This window comes from Podarcis vaucheri (genome assembly GCF_965113315.1).
Source record: "Podarcis vaucheri genome assembly, chromosome: 9".
In the NCBI taxonomy this organism is placed as follows: Eukaryota; Metazoa; Chordata; class Lepidosauria; order Squamata; family Lacertidae; genus Podarcis; species Podarcis vaucheri.
In genome coordinates this window covers 43,277,379-43,299,495 of record NC_138767.1, presented here as the reverse complement: position 1 = coordinate 43,299,495, position 22,117 = coordinate 43,277,379, and the positions used below count along the sequence as shown (strand labels likewise).

At 42.4% G+C, this 22,117-nt stretch overlaps 2 long non-coding RNA genes across 6 annotated transcripts in view; one reads left to right on the top strand and one right to left on the bottom strand.

Annotated features, from left to right (window-relative positions):
* LOC309540447 overlaps positions 1-22,117 on the bottom strand; it is a 246,059-nt gene that overhangs the window by 222,596 nt on the left and 1,346 nt on the right. For 3 of the 5 annotated variants that reach the window (XR_014223289.1, XR_014223290.1, XR_014223291.1), the window contains exons 2-3: positions 3,779-3,861; positions 2,180-2,225 (exon numbers count right to left, since the gene is read on the bottom strand). This is a non-coding gene — a long non-coding RNA (uncharacterized lncRNA). Of the gene's footprint in view, positions 1-2,179; positions 2,226-3,778; positions 3,862-15,258; positions 15,795-22,117 lie in introns of those variants that run through there. The other 2 variants (XR_014223292.1, XR_014223293.1) reach the window with 2 other exon arrangements.
* Positions 4,931-22,117, top strand: part of LOC309540442 — a 46,161-nt gene continuing 28,974 nt past the window's right edge. Inside the window, exon 1 of the long non-coding RNA XR_014223277.1 lies at positions 4,931-6,365. This is a non-coding gene — a long non-coding RNA (uncharacterized lncRNA). The remainder of the gene's footprint in view (positions 6,366-22,117) is intronic.

Here is a 22,117-nt window from a genome sequence, read left to right as displayed (position 1 = left end):
TTCACAATGCATTAATTTTCTTCACTAGATGACTAACAAGAGAAAGTTGACTTTGTCAACTTGATTTTTCATTGGATAATGCATTGGGTTCTCTGACACCCCACCTTATGAGGACAACAAGAACAAGCTGCTGAATGTCCAAAGGAAAAGCTCAAAGAACTCAGGCATTTCACATCTCATCCATTCTTAAGAATGTGGGTAGAGTGTTGGAGTTTGGTGGACTGGACACAGGAAAGAGGATAAAATACTTATTGTGCGAAGCTCAGGGCTAATTATGTAGTAATCGGGTTCATACATGGCTAGGCTAATATCACAGCTGGATTTACTGCAGTAAACTAGAAAAATTTTCAGGGTAAATGAACATTCCTAAACAATCAGGGAACACATACTTGGAATCCACAGCCAATCAGGGTTTCCCCAACAGTTGCTCCCAAGAGAATTGTCTTTGTTTGTCCCCAGAGCTGAAGTTCTTTAACCCTCACCTGTAGTTACCACCGCCATACCAGGAACGGAAATGTAATGGAAGAAAGATACATGTGCTCCATTTCTGCTGACCATAAAACTTTTTACATTGGGGGGCAGACAACAGTTCTATCCTTGTCTGAAGCTTGTCTACATACTAGGGATGGGAAATAAATTTGATTCAGTTCACATTTGAAGGTGAACCTCCCTAGATTTCCAAAGCAGTACACTATAGCTTAGTCGATAGAGCATGAGGTTCTTAATCTCAGGGTCATGGGTTCGTGCCCCATATTCAGCAAAAATATACCTTAATTGCAAGAGTTTGGAGTAGATGATGCTTGGGATTCCTTCCAACTCTATAATTCTGGGAGTCTATGATTCTAAACACAACCTTCAAAATTTATACTTCTTTGAACTTTGCAGTCCAGAACTCCAGCCCACTAATGCGTAGAAAAAGGCATATCCTAGGATAAAGTGTGCATAACCATGCATACATTTGTAAGCATAACATACCCTGTGAGGGGTAGAGGAAACAAGGATTGGGCCCACCTTCCAGAGCCAGTTTCTTACACCTGCATTAGAGTATAACATATTTTAGATTATGGTCAGGAATTGATTAGATCCTCCCCAATCCCTGTAATTAACTGTGTTGCTTTCAGCTGAGCTGCTGTACCTCCATTCAACACAACATTGCTAATTTGAATTTCCAAAAGGTACAGTAATATACAGTGGTACCTCAGGTTACACATGCTTCAGGTTTCAGACTCCGTTAACCCAGAAATATTACCTCGGGTTAATAATAAAAAATAAAATAATAATAATAATAATAATAATAATAATAATAATAATATAATTTATTATTTATACCCCGCCCATCTGGCTGAGTTTCCCCAGCCACTCTGGGCGGCTCCCAGGCAGTGTTAAAAACAGTACAGCGTTACATATTAAAAACTTCCCTGAACAGGGCTGCCTTAAGATGTCTTCTGAATGTCAGGTAATTATTTATCTCTTTGACATCTGATGGGAGGGTGTTTCACAGGGCGGGCGCCACTACCAAGAAGGCCCTCTGTCTGGTTCCCTGTAGCCTCACTTCTCGCAATGAGGGAACCTCCAGAAGGCCCTCGGCACTGGATCTCAGTGTCCGGGCTGAACGATGGGGGTGGAGACGCTCCTTCAGGTAAGAACTTTGCTTCAGGATGAGAACACAAATCGTGCTCCAGCGGCACGGGGGCAGCAGGAGGCCCCATTAGCTAAAGTGGTGCTTCAGGTTAAGAACAGTTTCAGGTTAAGAACGGACCTTCGGAACGAATTAAGTACGTAACCCGATGTCCCACTGTACATCGCTTATACCATTTTTTTACACCATTCTCCTATGCATGTTTACTCAGACATACATCCTACAGTGTATTATGCAGCTGATTCCCAGGTAAGTGTATACAGTGGTACCTCGAGTTAAAAACTTAATTCGTTCTGGAGGTCCGCTCTTAACTTGAAACTGTTCTTAACCTGAGGTACCACTTTAGCTAATGGGGCCTCCCACTGCCACTGCCGCGTGATTTCCGCTCTCATCCTGAAGCAAAGTTCTTAACCAGAGATACTATTTCTGGGTTAATGGAGTCTGTAACCTGAAGCGTCTATAACCTGAAGCGTCTGTAACCCGAGGTATCACTGTATAATATTTCAGCCTTATTTCTAGTTTGGTAGCTGATTGACTGACCTCTTTTACTCTCCCACAACGAGCATTCAAGCAATGCCTGCAGTAGCTGCAAATGGCCACATTAGGGAGACAGCCGACCACCAAGAACAGACAAAAAAGAAAAAGGCAGAAATCAATACACACTTCATAGAGGTGGAAGCTTCTCTGCTTTCATTCGTTTTAGATAAGGTTAAGCCACAATAAACTCAATACCAATGCACACTGTTGGTAAAAAGGTAAAAGCATTGCCAGCACACAAAAGTCACATTTTCCCTTTCTACTGCAAAAAAGTTCAAAAGCTTGTTTTGCCTTTGGAAACCTTTCATGATGCTTTTATAGTGCACTTTAGAAAAATGTTATTTCCCAAGGGGTAGGGATTTGTTTTGGGCCAAAAAATGAATGGGGTAAATAAATTAACATACTAGCAAACATTGTTGCAGATTGGCAATCATTTCCCCACAATTTTTAATTAAACTAACAACAAAAAAATGTCTCTGCTAGAGGTATGCATTAAGGGCAAGCAACAGACAGTCCCTGGGTACACACTAATTCCCTGGGTGCTACCATATGTCAATTCCAGAAGGAAAACAGCATAATGGAACCACTGTATCATTGGCATTATGATTTGACACCAGAAGAAAACGTCTGTGGCCCTGTGTCAAGGGTGTGAAACTTGAAGCCCTGCAGGTGTTGCTGGACAATACCTTCTGCTATTCCCAATAATTTATCATGCTGTCTGGGAAGGGCCACAGGCCCCATCTTTGCCCTAAGCCCTTTATTTCCCTTATCAAAGTAAAGACTATCATACAGCCTATTCAGTGCCCTTTCCTTGGCCTAGTTCACAGCACCTACACCACCCCTATCTCAGCCATCTTTTGACAGCATTGGTCATGCTGGCAGGGTCTGGGGCAACTGAGCTTAGTACGATCACAGATTTTCGCATTCAATTTATCATGCACAAAGATTTAGCATGCGCATTCAATTTAGCATGCACTCTTGATAGGAAGTCTGAAGGCTGCTTCTTACATGATGCTTTGTGCTCTGTTGCCACTCACAAGTACAAAAATACAGGAATATGGTATGTTTGAAACACCTACATGTATAAATCACTCCTTTATCAAAATGCATGTGAGCTTTGTGTGGGAAAGGTCTAGCTACTGTTAATGTTATCATTGTATTTATCGTTGTTTGTAAAGCAATCAAAATAACATAAAACACAACATAGAGATTGTCCACGTGCTTACAAACTAAAGTAATTTAAAATGAAAGGGGAACAGAAATAACACTAGCATGGCCTTTATATCCAATGGTATGTGCACACACAATGTCATCCAAATGTAGAACTGGAAATTGTAATTGTTCTGGGATGTAAATAAATGTCACAAATAATTCTGTATTAACACTGTAGTACTTAACTACAAACACAAGAGGTCTCCTTAAGTATGTATTTCAGATGCTGCTTTATCTCGTTAACATACCTACACCCAATATATATATTCTGCAGGGGGGGGGGAATTAATAGTGCACAGCATACCATCTGGTAAAATCTTACATAAGAACTTGCTGAAGACTAGGGGTGGGTGGAAATTTAGTTCAGTTTGCATTTTACAATGAACCTACCTAATTTACCTTTCAAGAAACAATATGTGAACCCAAATACAGCTGTCCTTTGAAATTCACACTACTCCAGATTTTGCTGTGCTCTTCTCCAACCGTGTACCCAAAAATGTGTACATTAGTGGAAAGTAAACATAAAAATGCACATACCCATGAAAATAACACACAAACACCTTGCAAGAATGTATATATTAATCAAAACAGCATGCAAAAGATGTATGTTAGGAGAAATGGACTGAAATGGGAATGTTAGAAAAATACAATCTGAAGTAAAACTATGGGGAACTGAATTTAAGATCAGGAAAATGAAAAAGCTGAAATAGACAAAATTTCCATCCCTTCTGAATGCTTATCCCATATGGTTGCTATCACTTTAAATGACACAGCAAATACAATATAGGCTTCCTGTCACTATAAGGAGGTAGTTGTGGAGATTTCAGTTCCATCAAGTATTCCTGCAGTCTTCAATCAGGCCCATGACCTCTTCCCCCTGGGGTCAGATCCAATAGTGAACCAGTGCACAGAAATGGCTCACTGTGTGGAACAGCAACCATGTGGTACAATGCAGGACTTCCCCCTGTTTTTCCTGTCCAGTTTGCAATGATGACTTGGGCAGGTCATTTTGATGATTCTCAAAATCAATCTATCTCTCTCTCTCTCTCTCTCTCTCTCTCTCACACACACACACACACACACACGCCAAAAATGATAGACTCCTTCCTATTACAAACAATTCTAACCAAATCAGAGAGCCGGTGTGTATAGTAGTGGTTAGAGTGTTGGACTAGGATCTGGGAGACCAGAATTTGAATTCTCTCTCAGCCATGAAGCCCAGTGGGTTATATTGGGCCAGTCGCTGCTGCCTCCCAGCCTAAGCTACTTCACAGGGTTATTGTGGGGATTAAATGAGGAGGGAAAGAACAGTGTACGCCACCTTGAACTCCTTGGAGGAAACGTGGGGTATAAATGTAATAAAATAAACAAAAAATCATGTCATTAATCTAGCCCCATTTGGCTACCCAGTCACCATCTCAGATTTGGATCACATGTAGACCAAATACCCAACATGCAGGATAGAAAACATGGGGACTTAAAAGAGCAGCAGCATTTTCATTCATTCATATATCCAGATTTCTAGCTTTCTCCATGTGGAAGGCAAGAGTGTGGACAACACAAAGGTCTAAACAACAACAACCACCTCACCCTACATTCAAAACTGTTAATTAAAATCTGATAAAGCACCCCACAAGCTCTAATCCTAGTACCCATGAGAGCTACTGTAAAAATAAAGGTCTTACTGTGTTCCTATTTAAATACCATTGAACGGCCCATTAAATCCAGCCTCTCTTCTCAGCTTGCTTAACTTTTCCCTGCAGGTCAAGGCATGTACACCATCCCATTCACATTACAAGCACAAGAGGTTGATGCTGAACGTGACAGCCAGCTCTCACATTTCACAGATTTGTAGAGTTCGAAGGAACCCTAAGGGTCATCTAGTCCAACCCCCTGCAATAAAGCAATCTCTACTAAAGCATCGGAATTTTGTATCAGATACGTATTTTTCCACACAGACCTTGAGAAGCAACAGAAAAATCTGCACAGACAGATGGCAAAGTGTGCTAATTCCACCACATAATCCCATCCATAAACATCAGAAAGCTGTGCTTTTAAATATAGACTTTCAGCATTCCAGCTTTACATAAATATACAGCACAGAGAAAAAGGTTGTTTATGTTTTTCAGTATATCACAGCATAACCAATATGAAAGTTAGCTGAAGCTTAGTCCATTTTTTATAAAGCAAGTTTCCAGGAAGGTACACCTCCAGTTTACTTCCTCCCTCTCCAAAATGGATGACCATAGGCTTGGGAGTCTGTCATAGCTGCTGCTTTTGTGATATATTCTAGCTTTCCTTTCACTTTCTCAATAAAGGGATGCCTTTGCAGCAAGCCAGCTTCCCGATTCATTCACACTCTTTTTTAGGCATTTGATAGGTGTCATACTGCTAGGAGACAGTGTCCTAAAGTGACTAAGGCTGCAGCTCTATTCCTTCCTAACAGGGAGAAAGCTCCGTTATACATACTGGGACTTACTTCTGAGTATACATGTACAGGATTGTGCTGTAATGTTACAAGAAAGACAACTCACTGTATTACTACATTATAAATCCACCCTTCCTACAAGGATAATGTACATGGTTCTGCTCTGCTCATTTTATCTTCAAAACACCACTATAAGTTAGGGGAGGCTGAGAGACAGGGACTCGTCCCATCTAGCTTTGTGGCTGGGGTTTGAACTCTTAGCAGACACCAGCACCAGAAGTGTGGCGTGAGGGAACAATGCTTGAACAGTTGCATCAGACCAAGCTGTTGTCATAGTTTTGTTGCTAAGCAACAACATACAGATCTCCACGGAGTGGGAGGCCAACCAGCAAAGAGCTTATAAAATGTACTTGCCTGGAGGCAGAATCAGCTTGCAAAGTCAGGTCAGGTCCATCCCTAGGGTCCAGCAAACAGTAATCTGTGTGGTGAGACAGTCCAGAAGTCAAGGAATCCGATGGTCATGGGTCAAGACATGCAGGAAGCCGCAAGGTAGGGCCAGGAACTAGAAGCGTTCTTACTAGCATCTGACTGCTGCTGGAAACTCTGCTTAAGAAGACTGAAGCCAGCTGGTTCTCATCAGCACCTCCTCCACCACCTCCCCTTTCAGGCTGTTGTTCAGCAGGTGAAGCTGATTCCTGGGCCATTACAGCTGTGGGTGTTGCAGTATAGGTATGTGGAACTTGTGGCCTTGCAGGTGCTGTTGGATTCCAAATCTTATTATCTCTGACCTTGGGAGAGCTCCTGGGAGAGATCCTGGGAGTTGGAGCCGGACAATGTCTGGAAGGCCACAAGCTCCCCATCCCACCTGTGGAGGATAACACAACATTCTTGCAGAAGAACAGTTGTATTGAGACTTGAGGAAACATGCTCCTCATCTCCCTTTCTCTTATCACCCCCTCTACCTGTCAGATGTCAAGGCAATAAGCAATTATCTTACTTTTAAAAGACATCTGAAGGTAACCCTGTTTAGGGATGTGCTTAATGTTGTATTGCGTTTTTAATATTTCATTGGAAGCCACCCAGAATGGCTGGGGAAACCCAGCCAGAAGGGCAGGGTATAAATTTATTTATATATATATATATATATTACCCAGCAACTACAAAACTGTTCAGGAGTGTTGAGGTTCAAGGAACTGCAAGAAAGTGCCTGCCCAGATATATATATATATTTTTATTTTTTATTATTTATATAAACTTTATTACAAACACATAAACTTACACATACAGAAAGAAAAATTGTATAATAAAAAAGACACAAAACAAACAGTAAGGTAAGACACATACACATAGAAGAAAGAAACCAACCAAAAGAAAAAAGAAAATTCCAATCACACTCTTACACACATTTGACTTCCATTGACCTCAGCTTTGGATTAAATATTCTACATAAATCTTCTGCAGTTATTTCCTTTTCATCTTTACATGTCATAGGAGTTAAGCATCGTCTACTGTTAAGTTATTAATTCCCAAATTGGTCTCAAGGTAACTTAAAAATTTGGACCAGTCCTCTTTCTTTTTAATGGGATTGTCCCGCTTAATATATTGTGTAAGTCTCGCCAATTCCAAGTATTGATACAGTTTCACCTGCCACTCTCACAATGTGGGTACTTCGTGGGATTTCCATTTCTTTGCTATTAAAATCCTCGCTGCAGTAGTGGCGTACTGGAAGAAGGTCTGGTCCGTCTTTTTTATTTCCTCCCCAATCACCCCTAAGAGGAACGCTTCCGGTTTCTTGAGGAAATTGTACTTCAAAATTTTCTTTAACTCCTCATAAATTTGTCCCCAGAAACCCTTCACTTCCTCACAGGTCCACCAGATATGGAGGAAAGTCCCCACCTTATCTTTACACCTCCAGCAAGAATTATCTGCTGTTCTATACATTCTCCCTAATCTTGCCGGAGTCAGGTACCAACGATACATCATCTTATATAGATTCTCACATAAGTCAGCACACGCAGTAAATCTCATGCCTTTCTTCCACAAAGTTTGCCATTTATCGTACCCTAACTCGTATCCTAGATCTTTATTCCATTTAATCATTACGTCTTTAATCAGCTCTTCCTTATTTTCGCTTTCCAGTAATTGCCTATACATTTTGGAGAGTAGTTTGTTGTTACTCTCCAGAATCTCCACTTGAAATCTAGATTTATTTTCTCCCATACCTATTCTCTTATGTTCCCTCCATAATGCATTAATTTGGTGCAGGTGAAACCAGTCCTTAATTTTCTCTTTCAATTCGTCCTGCGATCTTAATTTCCACCCTACTTCTGATTTAATTAGGATATCCTCATACGTCCACCTTTTACCTGTCATGTTTAGTTTCTTTATTTTAATGATGTCCACAGGTGAGAGCCACCACGGGGTACTTTGTTCAATCACGTTTTTCTTCCTGTTCCAAACTTCTAGAAGTGACCCTCTAACTATATGATTACAGAAACCTCTATGGACTTTATCCTTCCCTTGCCAAAGGTAGGCATGCCACCCAAATCTTAAATCAAATCCTTCAAGGTCTAGTAAATCAGTATCTTTCAGGGTGGCCCAATCTTTTATCCATAGTAGGCATGCCGCCTCGTAATAAAGCTTTAAATTTGGTACGCCAAAGCCCCCTCTTTCCCTGGAATCCATCAAATATTTAAGTTTCACCCTAGGTTTCTTCTCCTGCCAAATATATTTGGTCAGGGTCCTTTGCCAATTTTTAAAGCATGCGGTGCCTTTTATAACTGGTAAGTTCTGGAACAGGAATAGCAGTCTCGGGAGAATGCACATCTTAATCGATGCCATCCTCCCGGTCCAAGACAAGTTCAGTCTACGCCAGGTGTCCATATCCTTCTTAATTTCTTTCCACAATTTGTTATAATTATCCTCTACCAAGTTAATATTCTTTGGAGATAACCAAATTCCCAAATATTTCACTTTATTTACTACTTTAATATCCACCTGCTGTTCCAACTGTAATCTCTCCTGTACTGTCAGGTTCTTTATTAATATTTTGGTTTTTCCCCTATTTAGCTTGAATCCGGACAGTTTGCCGAACTCTTCTAAAAGTTCTACCGCTCTGCTAGTGCATTCAATTGGGTTCTCTAAGAAAAGGACCAAATCGTCGGCGTAGGCTTTTAATTTGTATTCTTTCTCTCCAATTCTTACTCCCCTGATGTTCGGGGTCGCTCTTATTTTATTTGCGACTGTTTCTAGCACCAAGATAAACAATAAAGGTGACAGAGGGCAACCCTGCCTTGTGCCTTTCATAATTGAGAAGTGTTTAGTCAAATTATTATTTATGATCAGCCTAGCCTGCTGCTCTGTATAGATCGCCTTGATGCCCTTCAAATAGGGGCCCCCTATTCCCACCTTTTCAAAATTTTGTAACAAAAATTCCCAGGAGACACGGTCGAAAGCTTTTTCTGCATCGATAAAGATAAGGGCCGCTGGCACATCTGGTCTTGCCTCCAGATACTCCATAATGTCTAAAACATAACGGACGTTATCCCTCAATTGCCTACCTGGGAGAAATCCCACCTGGTCTCTATGTATATATCTGTTTAATAGTCCTTTAAGTCTGCTTGCCATGATATCTGCAAAAATCTTATAATCACAGTTTAAGAGTGAAATTGGCTTGTAATTTTTTAAATCTGCCTTGTCATTTTCGGTCTTAGGGATTAACGTAATGTACGCCTCCTTCCAGGAGCTGGGTATCCTCCCCTCTTGGAGAGTATTGTTTATTACCTCCGTTAATGCCGGCGCTAACAGATCTACCAGTTTTTTATAGTATTTTGCAGGCAGGCCGTCCGGTCCAGGGGTCTTCCCGTTCTTCATCTTATTAATAGCGTCCCTGACCTCTTTTACAGACACCACTTTGTTTAGTTGTATACAATCCTCTTCTGTAAAGTATTTTCTTTCTTCTTGGTCCAGATAGTTCTCTATTTCTGCACTACTCTCTTCTCCTTTTTCATACAGCTTTTCAAAAAAATTAACAAACCTGCTTTCAATTTCATCTGGGTCTTCTATCACCCTCTCATCTACAATTAGTTTGTTAATCGCATTTTGTTTCTTTCTTTTTCTAAGCTGCCATGCAAGTAGCTTCCCCATTTTATTAGCCGACTCGAAATATTTCTGTCTTGTAAATTTAATTTTCTGTTCTACCTCTTGATTCAAAATAGCTGAGTACTGGGACTGCAGCACCCTCACCACTTGGTTAATCCTTTCTTCTGTCGGATTTAGGGCCAGTTTCCTTTCATAGTCTCTCAATTGGGCCAAGATACCTTCCTTCTTTTTCTCCCTTAACTTCTTTCTATAGCTATTTTGCTGTATTAGGAAGCCCCTTAAGACTGCCTTACCGGCGTCCCATACCGACTCTATTGGGGTGTCTCTGTTCAAGTTTATCTCCAGATACTCTCTCAAGGTTTTTTGGGCCATATCCAACACTTCCTCATTCTCAAATAAATATTTGTTCATCCTCCACCTGGGCTGCCCTTTCAGTTCATTTTTAATTTCTAGAGTCAAGGGGCAGTGATCTGACAGGGTCCTGGGTTGTATCTCACATCTCTTAACCCTCCATACCAAAGCCCTAGTCACCCATATCTGGTCAATCCTGCCCCAGCTCCAGTGGGGCTCTGAGTAGTGAGTGAACTGTTTGGTGGTGGGATTTCGGTGTCTCCAGATATCAATTAGATCTAAATTTTCCACTAACTCACTAAAGGAGTTAGGGAGCTTCCCCCTGTTTGCATTCCTCTGGTTCTCACTTCTATCCAGACTCGGTGTTGGTACCCCGTTCCAATCTCCCAATAGAATTAACTTATAGGGTTCCAATTCCAGCAGCATGCTTTCAAGTTTTTCAAAAAATTCTGTTCTGTTTGTATTCGGTGCATATACCGACACTACATTAATTCTTTCCCCTCGAAAGTTCAATTGAATACCTAGTATTCTACCTTCCTCATCTTTACAAATTTGTACTGGTTCCCACCTTTCTTTGGCGTATATTACCACTCCTTTTTTTTTTATTTACATCCGAGTTTACAAATTCTACTCCCAGTTTTTTATTCACCAAAATATGTCTATGTCTCTTTGCAATATGGGTTTCCTGGAAGCAGATTACATCACATTTCTTATTTCTCAAAGCTTTTTGAATTTTATTCCTTTTAACTTTCTCATTCAACCCATTCACGTTCCACGATAAAAATTTTAAAGTGTCCAGTATTATTTAAATTCTCCTGCTGCTTTACCTCCAATCAAAGCTCAAATTAAAATCTGGCGCCTTTATTTCCTAGGAGCCCCTCCTCTTCCGCCGCCCTTTCTCCCACTGCGGCTTCTTCATCTTCGTCTTCTGAATTTAACCCCCTCTCTCCTTGATCTTCCGCACTCCCCTCCCTCTCTTCTTCCTTTTCCCGACCATTCCCTTTCACATCTTCCTTGTCTCGCACTCTATACTCTATCCTTCCCAGCTCTCTTTCATATCTTCTCAAAAACTTCTCTGTTTCCTGAGTGTCCATCAGTTTGAATTTCTTATCTTTATAGAAGAAAGTAATCCCCTCAGGGAACTCCCACCTAAATTGTATTCCGTTTCTCTTTAAGACAGCTACCACTTGTCTGTAGCCCTCTCTTTTTCGTAATAATCTAATTGGGATCTCTTTATAAATAATGATAGGCCTGCCTTCGATTCTAAGTTTGTTACGATAACTCGTCCTTAGAATTAGATTTCTCATTTCTAAGGAGTTGAATATCACCAGGCAATCTCCCAAAAATTTATTAATTTTTAGGTGTTGCGGTCTAGACATTCTAAATGCATTATCTATTGTTGGTGCTATCTCTTCTTCTTTCAGACCCAGCCATTTAGAGAGCTCCTTAATCATTTTCTTTCTAACATCCTCATTTCTTTCTTCTACCACACCTCTAAATTTTAAGTGAAGCTGCTTTTGTCGCATGTCAGCCATGGCGAGGTTGTCCCAAATCCTGTCCTGTGCTTTATTTAATTCACCCAGCTCTTCCCTAATCCTCCCTGTTTCCTTTTTCTGTTCCCTCATTTCTTTCTGAAGTTTCTTGTTAGACTCCTCAATTATCTTAGATTTTACTGACAAATCTTGAATTTTGGATGAGAGCTCTCCTACTGCCTCTTCTATTTTTTTATCAATCAGATCTTGCATATCCCCTAACTTGTTTTCCAAATATGTTTCGTTTTGTTTAAATTCTTCCTTTATTTTCATCCATAAGCTATCTAGATCTTTAATCTCCTCTTGGCGCGATGTCTTTCTTTCCCCCGGGGTCCCACCCACTTTCTTTGAGTCCTTCCCCTCCTTCCCCATCATTATCTATAGCACGCCCCCTTTTTCACCGTTAATTTCTTCTTATAATTCTCCTTTTTATCCTGTAGTCCTAACCTTTCCTCCTATCTTCTCAAAAAACACCCACCGGGGTAATATATACTATATCCGATCTAACTAAGTCCTATACACATACAAACACAAACAGGCCCCAGGGGGCGGCAGTTTCACAATATGCTCTTTAAAAACCCTGGGGGGGGTACCAATCCAAAGGCATCAATTAGTCCGCTCCGGGTCTTGACTTCTTCTTTTACTTCTCGCAGTCCTCCCCTCGGTTCCTTTGCCTACCCTCGTCTGCGTCACGCCCACCACCCCAGAGGGGTGGAGGATGGGGGAAGGGTGGGCTGGCTCTTAAACACGCAATTGTCCTACACAGCTTCTTGTCCTATTCATTCAAATTTAGTCCTACTTAGTTTACTTCCGACACTTCTGGAACTTTAAACACTTTACACACTGCAGTCTCCTCTCGCCAAGAGATTGTAGTCCCGGTGAAGGTCACCGTTGCAGTCCCGGTTGCAGTCCAAGCTCCCGCTCAGAGATTACAAACCCCCTCTTCAACCCCTCACCAGCCGGGCTCGGTCATCAAAAGAACTCTGTACGGCTTGGTTTGCTCCGTGTCCTGCTTCCACCGCCGAGAGCCAGCTGTTTAAATTAGCGACCTGGCCAACTGCTAACGTCGCGGCAAGGGGCGTCTTTAACGTACCTCGGACTACAAACCGAGCCTCAGGCCCCCACCACACCTCCCTTGGCGTGTTCTCACCAACCTTTTGCTAAGAAGGTTTCCTTAAGGGGGGTGGATAGCATTGGGGTGTCGATGGGGTTCTGGCGGTGTCGCCGAGGCAAAGCCTCTCCGATGGGCTTAGAAATACATTAGTCACGGTTTATGCCCCGGAAGCTAATTGGCGTTATACTTTTTAAATAAAATCCTTGAGATGAGAGTTTATCCTTACCCCGTTAGCTATATTGGGGCGGGGTTCCTTGATATATCCTCTATCGTCCGTATTTATTATCAGTTCGGGTCTCATTCATTCAGTCAGACTTTTCACTAACCTCCTCACTCCTACGACTCCCCTTCTGCGCCATCTTGCCTCCGCTGCCGAGGGAAATCCCGTAAGAAAACAAACAAAGAAAACCTGGGCGTCTCCAAGCTTCGTGTCAGCTGCGCGCTTAAATAATAAGCACTTCAGACAGAGAGAAAAACCATTCACACGCTGGAGACCCCGTTCTTATCTCCAAGGGGTTCCGACGCTATTCACAGTTGAAGCTCCGGGCGTTTCGCTGTGGAGTCGGCACTTCCCAATTCGCGCTGGCGGTCACCGTACTCTCGTTCTCTCTCTCTCTGTCCTTCCCAGAGGAGGTGGGTCGACCGTGTCCACGCCGCAGGTGGCCTCTCCCCCAAGGGTTTCCCCCCTGAGGTTTCGGGGTACGCTGCGCCCTTGCGTCCTCCCCACGTTTCCACAGCGCCCAGAAAGCCGAGAGCTGGCTTTCTGTGCTTCCTCACTGCTCGCGTCCGGAACCGGAAGTCCAGATATATATTTTTAAAAAGGTAAATGACCCCTGACTGTTAAGTCCAGTCACAGATGACTCTGGGGTTGTGGCGCTCATCTCACTTTACAGGCCAAGGGAGCCAGCATTTGTCTGCAGACAGTTTTTCCGGGTCATGTGGCCAGCATGACTAAGCCGCTTCTGGCTCAATGGAACACCGAAACCAGAGCAGTGCACAGAAATGCTGTTTACCTTCCCACCGGAACGGTACCTATTTATTTACTTGCACTTTTTGGTGTGCTTTCGAACTGCTAGGTTGGCAGGAGCTGGGACTGAGCAACGGGAACTCACCCCATCACAGGAATTTGAACCGCCGATCTTCTGATTGGCAAGCCCAAGAGGCTCAGTGGTTTAGACCACAGCGCCACCCGCGTCCCTATAATATATTAGTTATTTAGAATTTTATACACCGGGTGATATAGCAAATGAATGGCATGCAAACATTTTAGCAAAGCTGCCTTCTCTTGGCATTATTCCAAGGACTCATTTGGCCCTACATCATTGCAATCACATCCTGATTGCCATGGAAACTACAAATTCAGATCCAGTTCCAAATTTCCATGGTGAACACTTAGTAGTAAGAGGCGTACTGAGACAAAATAGAAAGCAGGTTTTTTGGTGGAAGGGGAGGGGGAGGGAAGCTGCCTCATTAAATGATACACCAGACTCTTACCAGCGGATCTTTCTATCTTTAAGGTCAGTTGGAAATAGGATAGATACATATGCATAGTTTCATCCTTCAACCAAGAGGACATTGACTGGTTTCAAAGTACCTTAGGTTGGACCTGAAGAGAGGCAATGAAGTCACAGACCATAGTAACCAAGCCCACACACAGACGGTCCCAGGACCAAATCCTAGCAGCTCGACCATAGCAAAGGATGGAAAAGGCTGCACCAGATCCTGGGGAATTGCTGCCATCCAACAGTAGGCAGCACTGGTCTAGATCAATCAATAGCCTGCACTTCAGAAAAAGGCTGTATACTACATCCCTCTCCAATAGCAACACTTGAATATTCCTCCCACCCAAAATTATTGGGTGTATTGAACTTTATCACAATACTAAGGGAGCACACAGTCACCTGGGTGTAAGCTCCATGAACACAGTGGGGCTTTCAATAAAACAGATTTCTATATATTATATATAACATGTTATCATATTATTACAGAATCAGAATCAAGCTTTGGTTATCTGATGGTACATGGAGGTATAATGTATACAGTGTAGGAATTAAAAGAAACTCAGTGTGCAAACGGGTAAAAATATATGAATTAAGCTTTTATACTTCACTAGCTGGATTAAATGGAGCAGACTGTAATGTTCAGGATTACCTAGTAAACTGTCTACCCCCAGGGCCCACTAAGATGGCTGAACATGACTTAAGACCCACCAGTCACAAAATGGTGGTGCAGGGGCAGAAGTTACAAAATGGTGGCAAGGCGGAGTTTGGCACAAGGAGCTGCCAATCACTTGCATGATTTTCTACTGGTATCAAATCAATCTTTTTAAATGGCTATTTTTTACCTCAGCATTTTCCTTGCAGCAAGGAATCCACTACGTCAGTTTTCCTCGTGCTAAATACAGGCACTTTTTCTGGTGGCATTGGGAAAGCTGATCCAGCTTTAAGCGCGGAAAGCTTTTGCTTTTATATTTTTATATTTCCACCTAGTCTCTCAAAAATATTTTACCCCTCTCTTGTGGTTTCTTCTCCCATTTTTTGTTCCATGGCCATCTACATTCACTTTCTTGTCCTGTTTCTTCTGATAGCCCCCCTTTTCCATTCGCGGTTTGTCTGTTGTTGATTATGATATATATTAGCATTTTATCTCACTTTCTAATTTCCTTCAACATCTCCTCAGTTCCTTTTCCCTTAGTGGAAGGAGACATTTCCCTCCTCTCCCCTGCCAACTGCTCTGTCTCCCCTGCCCCGCTGTCTCAGCATGCAAGGAGTTATAGGTGCTGGCATGAGTATATTTTCCCCAAGTAGTTTATAATATTGCAGCTAAATTTAAGCCACTAAATAATGATTTTTAAAAGATCTTGAGGGTTTTAATCTCTGTTCAAAATGACACCTGCATTTGCAGCATCACAAACATATGTTCTTGTATACAATTTTGTGAAGTAAAACTAAAAGTGTATTATATTATTTTATATTATATTTAACAACTGACAAATGCAGACACTGATAAACAAAAACACTGAGATTATCCACCATAAAATTGTAGGTCTTTTCTGAACTGCAATGTTCAAGCAATATTTGTGAGTTGAAGAATCATCAAAAGATTATGGTAAGCAGTGGTATGGCTTATCAAAAGTGTTCTCAGATCTATTACAACATTGCTTTCCAAACACTGTTGGAGTAACAGACAGTTTTATAAACAAGGACCATTTTTAGGGCAAAGATATGGCTATGATGATCAGTAAGTGTTTGTTACTGCCAGATGGAAGTATTGTAATGAGTAATACAGTAAAGTCTATTCAGAAACTGCAGCTGTAAAATGCTGTGAGTCATTCCCTTAGTATACTAGCAAAAGAAGCATGTTATTACCAGAGGTTTAGAAGAGACATAACCAGCTCATTTGGATGCACTGGTGATATTGATTATAAAAGCTCTCTGTTGTCTGAAACATGGATATCTGACATTCAGCCTTGCTTTCCATAGTTAGTTGAAATGGTCAACAAAAATGTCTGAAGTTAATGATCCTAACATTAAATGTTTTAGAGCTGCAAACAAATTTTTACAGAGGCCACCAACTATCAAATCTACTTTTCTCTCTCAGATGCGTTAATCTTACCACCCTTCACAACAAGTAATAGTTTCCCTTTTCATTAATTATTTTTATCTTAAGTACTAGAGCCTGGTGCATCACAGCTACATTTCCACCTACTCTGAAATTTAAGTGCAGATTAGGATATATTTGAGGTCTGCTGGGGATTGCTTTCCTTCAAGTGGCTTCCCTGTAAGACTGAGATGGAATAGTTGATATGTATGATTGCACTTGTAGGTGTGTGCACCTCTTTATATCTTAATACAGGGTGATTAATAATGAAATATACCGTTTCAACACACTACAAATGTTAGGTCCTTCTTGGCGTAGAGGCATCGTTGCAGCTTCTCATCCTTCAGGCCACCGACGAGGCGGTCACGAAGCATGTTCTCCAGCTCCGAGAAGTTGCAGAACCGGGCAGCTTGGCGGAGAGAGGTCACAAACCCAGTTATGGTTTCCCCAGGGGCTTGCCGCTTTGCGTAGAAGGCATTTCGACAAGCCACCACTGAGGGCTGCGGCGAAAAGTGCCCCTTCAGCTGTTCCATTATTGTTTTGTATGGAACAGTAGCGACGTCTTCAGGTGCAAGGAGAGCCCGGGCAATTTCAAATGTTTCCTCTCTGCAGATGCTGAAGAATATCGCCCTCTTCTTGGCGTCTTCTTCATCGGTGACCCCTTTGGCTTCTAGGAGGAAGGTGAAACGGGAGGCGTACACTTCCCAGTCTCCAGATGCTGGGTTGAACGGCGAGAAGCTGCTGTCGGTTGCCATTCTGAGTTCCTGAGGCTGAAGCCTGGATACACGGTGCGAGGCAGCGGTGCGGCAGGTGGCGGTGCTGCGGTGCTGCGTGTGGCAGTCAGCTCAGCAGGATCCCACCCTCATCGCCAGTGAAATATACTCAGAGTCGCAAAGTGATTTCATGCTCTTTATTCAGCTCATAGTGGTGAGGAGGAATGAATGAAAGTCCCCTCAAAGTACAGTGGTGCCTCGCAAGACGAAATTAATTCGTTCCGCAAGTCTCTTCGTCTTGCGGTTTTTTCGTCTTGCGATGCACGGTTTCCCATAGGAATGCATTGAAAATCAATTAATGCGTTCCTAGGCGTCCCCGCCCCCCCTCCCCACTTCGGAACAGCTTTCCGAAGTGGGGCGGCTGGGGCAGGCGTCCCCGCCCCCCCTCCCCACTTCGGAACAGCTTTCCGAAGTGGGGCGGCTGGGGCAGGCGTCCCCGCCCCACTTCGGAACAGCTTTCCGAAGTGGGGCGGCTGGGGCAGGCGTCCCCGCCCCCCCTCCCCACTTCGGAACAGCTTTCCGAAGTGGGGCGGCTGGGGCAGGCGTCCCCGCCCCCCGCCCCACTTCGGAACAGCTTTCCGAAGTGGGGCGGCTGGGGCAGGCGTCCCCGCCCCCCCTCCCCACTTCGGAACAGCTTTCCGAAGTGGGGCGGCTGGGGCAGGTGTCCCCGCCCCCCCTTCGGAACAGCATTTTAAAATCTCCCCGGGACAGGGGGAGATTTTAAAATGCTGGGGGTCGGCAGCTAACGCTTCGCTCCCGACCCCCAGCATTTTAAAATCTCCCCGGGACAGAGACTTCTCTGCTGTCCCTTGGAGATTTTAAAATGCTGGGGGTCGGCAGCAAACGCTTCGCTCACGCCCGCCAGCATTTTAAGATCGCCCGGGGCAGGCGGGGGGGGGGAAGGCAGGCGGGGGGAGCAAAGACTTTTGCCCCCCGCCGGCCTTCAGAAGAGGTCCTCTTCTGAAGGCCGGCTGTGGGCGAAAGTCTTTGCTCCCGACGGCCAGCATTTCCCTATGGGCTTTCGTCTTGCGATGCAAGCCCATAGGGAAATTCGTCTTGCGAAGCGCCTCCAAAACAGAAAACCCTTTCGTCTTGCGGGTTTTCCGTCTCGCGAGGCATTCGTCTTGCGGGGTACTACTGTATCTGCTTTATATACATTATTTACACAATGGGCTGCACATGATTGGTTAATTCTGGAATTCTACTGTAAGGATTTTTTTTATTGTAAGTTTATGATCTGTATTGCCATGAACATTCCCATACTAAAACGTTGATGTACAAATCCACTAAACACAGCAAGCATTTTTTGTTGCTTTTCTACTAACCGAAGCTCTACGGAACAGCAGTTCTGACAGGTTGAGTTCTTTCTGCTCTAGTACATTCGATTTCCTGAATGCCTCTCTCATCTCCAACACAGTCCAAAGTAGCAAGAAAACTATTGAGACTGTACATTTTCTGAAGTTTCAAGTATGTATTGTGGTTTAAGATTATAGCCCAACTTTCTTTAAAGCCCTCAAGGGAGCATTATACGGTAATGTTAAATAAATAGAGTACAAGAAACCGATTCAAAAACAAACACCACTAAAGAAAAATGCCTGGCAGTGTATACTAGAAGTGATTTTAATACGCTTGTACCATTTTACTTGGTTGTAAACTGTCCCGGTATGTATCTTTTTATGACAGGTGGTATATAAATGGTTTACAATAGATAAAACAATAATACAGTGGTACCTCGGGTTACATACACTTCAGGTTACATACGCTTCAGATTACACACTCCGCTAACCCAGAAATAGTGCTTCAGATTAAGAACTTTGCTTCAGGATGAGAATAGAAATCGTGCTCCGGCAGCACGGCGGCAGCAGGAGGCCCCATTAGCTAAAGTGGTGCTTCAGGTTAAGAACAGTTTCAGGTTAAGAATGGACCTCCGGAACGAATTAAATACTTAACCCGAGGTACTACTGTACTTGTATGCAATAATCAACAAATATCATACAATATAGTTACTTCATTTCTCCTGTCTATAAATAAGCAATACTTTGTATATTGTTCCCTAATACTGAATGTGAAGCTTATTGACCGCATGTGTCTCCTTGCCAGTCTCTTAACTCCACATTTGGAGCAAATCATTTTCCTGTCTTATTACCTACACCCCAAGAGATATTTATCTAGAAATTCTACCTTGAATTGTTCTACTTAGTTTTGGCTGCTTCTCAACTATTTTCAGGTTCCAGGGACAACTACATCCATTTCCATTACCCCAGTCCTTTTAACATTGATTTGCATGCCCCCACTATCTGCACAGTGACAATGATAAATAACTGCTAACTAATAATAATGGTACAAATTTATTGCAAAATATTTTAGTATGTGTACTAAAAAGAAGAAGAAAAACAGAGCATTTATCTGTCAATTTTCTCAATGGGAATTTCCGACCGCCCACTGCGTCTCGGTTGTCGAACATTTTGGAAGTCAAACAGTTTTCCAGAACAGATTACGTTCGGCAACCAAGGTTCCACTGTATTTTAAAAAGAAAGGGGAACAGAAAAAACTCTAGTATGGCCTTTGTATCCAATAGGATGTGCACACTTTGCATTTGTGCTTGATTAGCTGCACCATCATGGTAGAAGCAGCTGTTGGATTTAATTGCAGAAAAGCAAGTGTAATCCAAATGTAGAATTGGAACTGGGACATAAATAAATGCCACAAATAAGTCCGTATTAAAACTGTAGTACTTAACAACAAACACAAGAGGTCTCCTTAACTATATATTTCAGATGCTGCTTTATCTCCAGTTAGCACACCAACACCAAATATATATTCTGCAAGATTTTTTTTTTTAAATACTGCACAGCATACCATTTGGTAAAATCTTAGAATTACATAAGAACTTGCTGAAGACTAGGGGTGGGTGGAAATTTAGTTCAGTTTGCATTTTACGATGAAGCTACCTAATTTACCTTTCAAGAAACAATATGTGAACCCAAATACAGCTGTCCTGTAAAATTCACACTAAGTGTATATTAGGAGACAGTGTACATAAAAATGCACATACCCATGAAAATAACATGCAAAACATCTTATACTGTATCTTGAAAGGATGTATATATTAGTCAAAACTGTGTGCAAAATGTATTTATTAGGAGAAATGGACTAAAATGCTAATCTTTGTGGGAATGTTAAAAAAAATGCAATCTGATGTGAAAATATGGTGAACTGAATTTAAGATAAGGAAAATGAGGAAGTTGAAATAGGCAAATTTTCCATCCCTTCCGAATGCACATGCCATATGATTACTATCACTTTAAATGAAACAGCAAATACAATATATAGGCTCCCTGTATTAGAGGTAGTGTGGAAATTTCAGTTCCATCAAGTTTTCCTGCACTAATATTCTGCAGTTTACACTCATCAGCTAGACACTTACAGTCTTCAATCAGGTCACCATTTATTTATTTATTTATTTATTTATTTATTTAAGTTTTAAAGCCATATGTCCGGATTTTCCTGGACATTTGATCTTACTTGTACTGTTAGGAAAACAGTCTGGTCTAATGGCAATTTACTTTGGAACACCCTGCCTATTGTTAGCTGGTGAAAGGGACTTCAGAAATACAGACCAGGAATGTAAAAATCAGGCAGCAAAGTTTCTTAAAGAAAAAGTTTTTTTTTATTTGGATTTTTGTCAGACAAAAAAGCAAATAGGGTGCATTCAGGAAAATGAAGAATGCCCACCCCCCCTTTGGGGCAGTCAACTTATATACCTTTCTGCAAAGCACAGTTCAGCCCCTTGGCATCCCTTTAGCCAATGATTGACAATTTCCTATGGTCATTGATGCATATTCATTAAAGCTCAACCAATGAATAAATTGGTGTGTCCTTTCGGTTCCAAGTTGCCTATTCCACTAGGTGGCGCTACTGGCTTATAATCTACTTAACCTCTGTACTAGTTCCAGGAAGTGCCCCTGAACCCCCTCCTTCCAAGAAATGTACTTGTGGTTTAGCAACTTCACACCTAAGAGTTCTATCTGGACCCTGGCGGTCAGCAAACATCCTGCTACTTGCCTTTGTCAGGGGTCGTTTCTCAGAAATGGCTTAACCTCAACTGGCAAACTTCCTGCAGGGGCAAGCTAGCTGCACCCACAAGCTTGCATGCTTGCTGCCTCTGCAAAATATCCTAACCACACTTGCTCTTTGCAAACAGTTGCAAACAGGAGAGAGGCTTTGCTCTCAGAAAATGACTTCAGGCTTTTAGCTTCTAGTTTGCTCTCTAAAATGGTGTCAGAGGTTCTTAGCCTGGCTCTCCATTGGTCATCCTGACCTTCACCCCTTCACTGGAATGCGCCATTGCTGTACACAGTACATACCCTTCTGGGAACCTACTTAGAACATTTTTCTTTAGGCAAGCCTATCCAGGCATGTACAAGTCACATGTGCTTTATCTCTTTATGTCTTGCCTAGAAGTTTTCTTACAATCAAGAAGTATGTGGATTATATTAGATGAATAAAAATTTCTGCTTGGCCTTCTCTCATCTTTTGCTAACAAAGTTTGTCCTACGGGAAGTGGGGGGGGGAGGATATGGTTTGGTTGCTTTCATTTTTCTTTCTACATCTAGCGGGTGGCGCTGGGGACATGGGTGGCACTGTGGGTTAAACCAGAGAGCCTAGAGCTTGCCGATCCAGAAGGTCGGCGGATCGAATCCCCGTGACGGGGTGAGCTCCCGATGCTCGGTCCCTGCTCCTGCCAACCTAGCAGTTCGAAAGCACATCAAACTGTTCTTAACCTGAAGCACCACTTTAGCTAATGGAGCCTCCTGCTGCTGCCGCGCC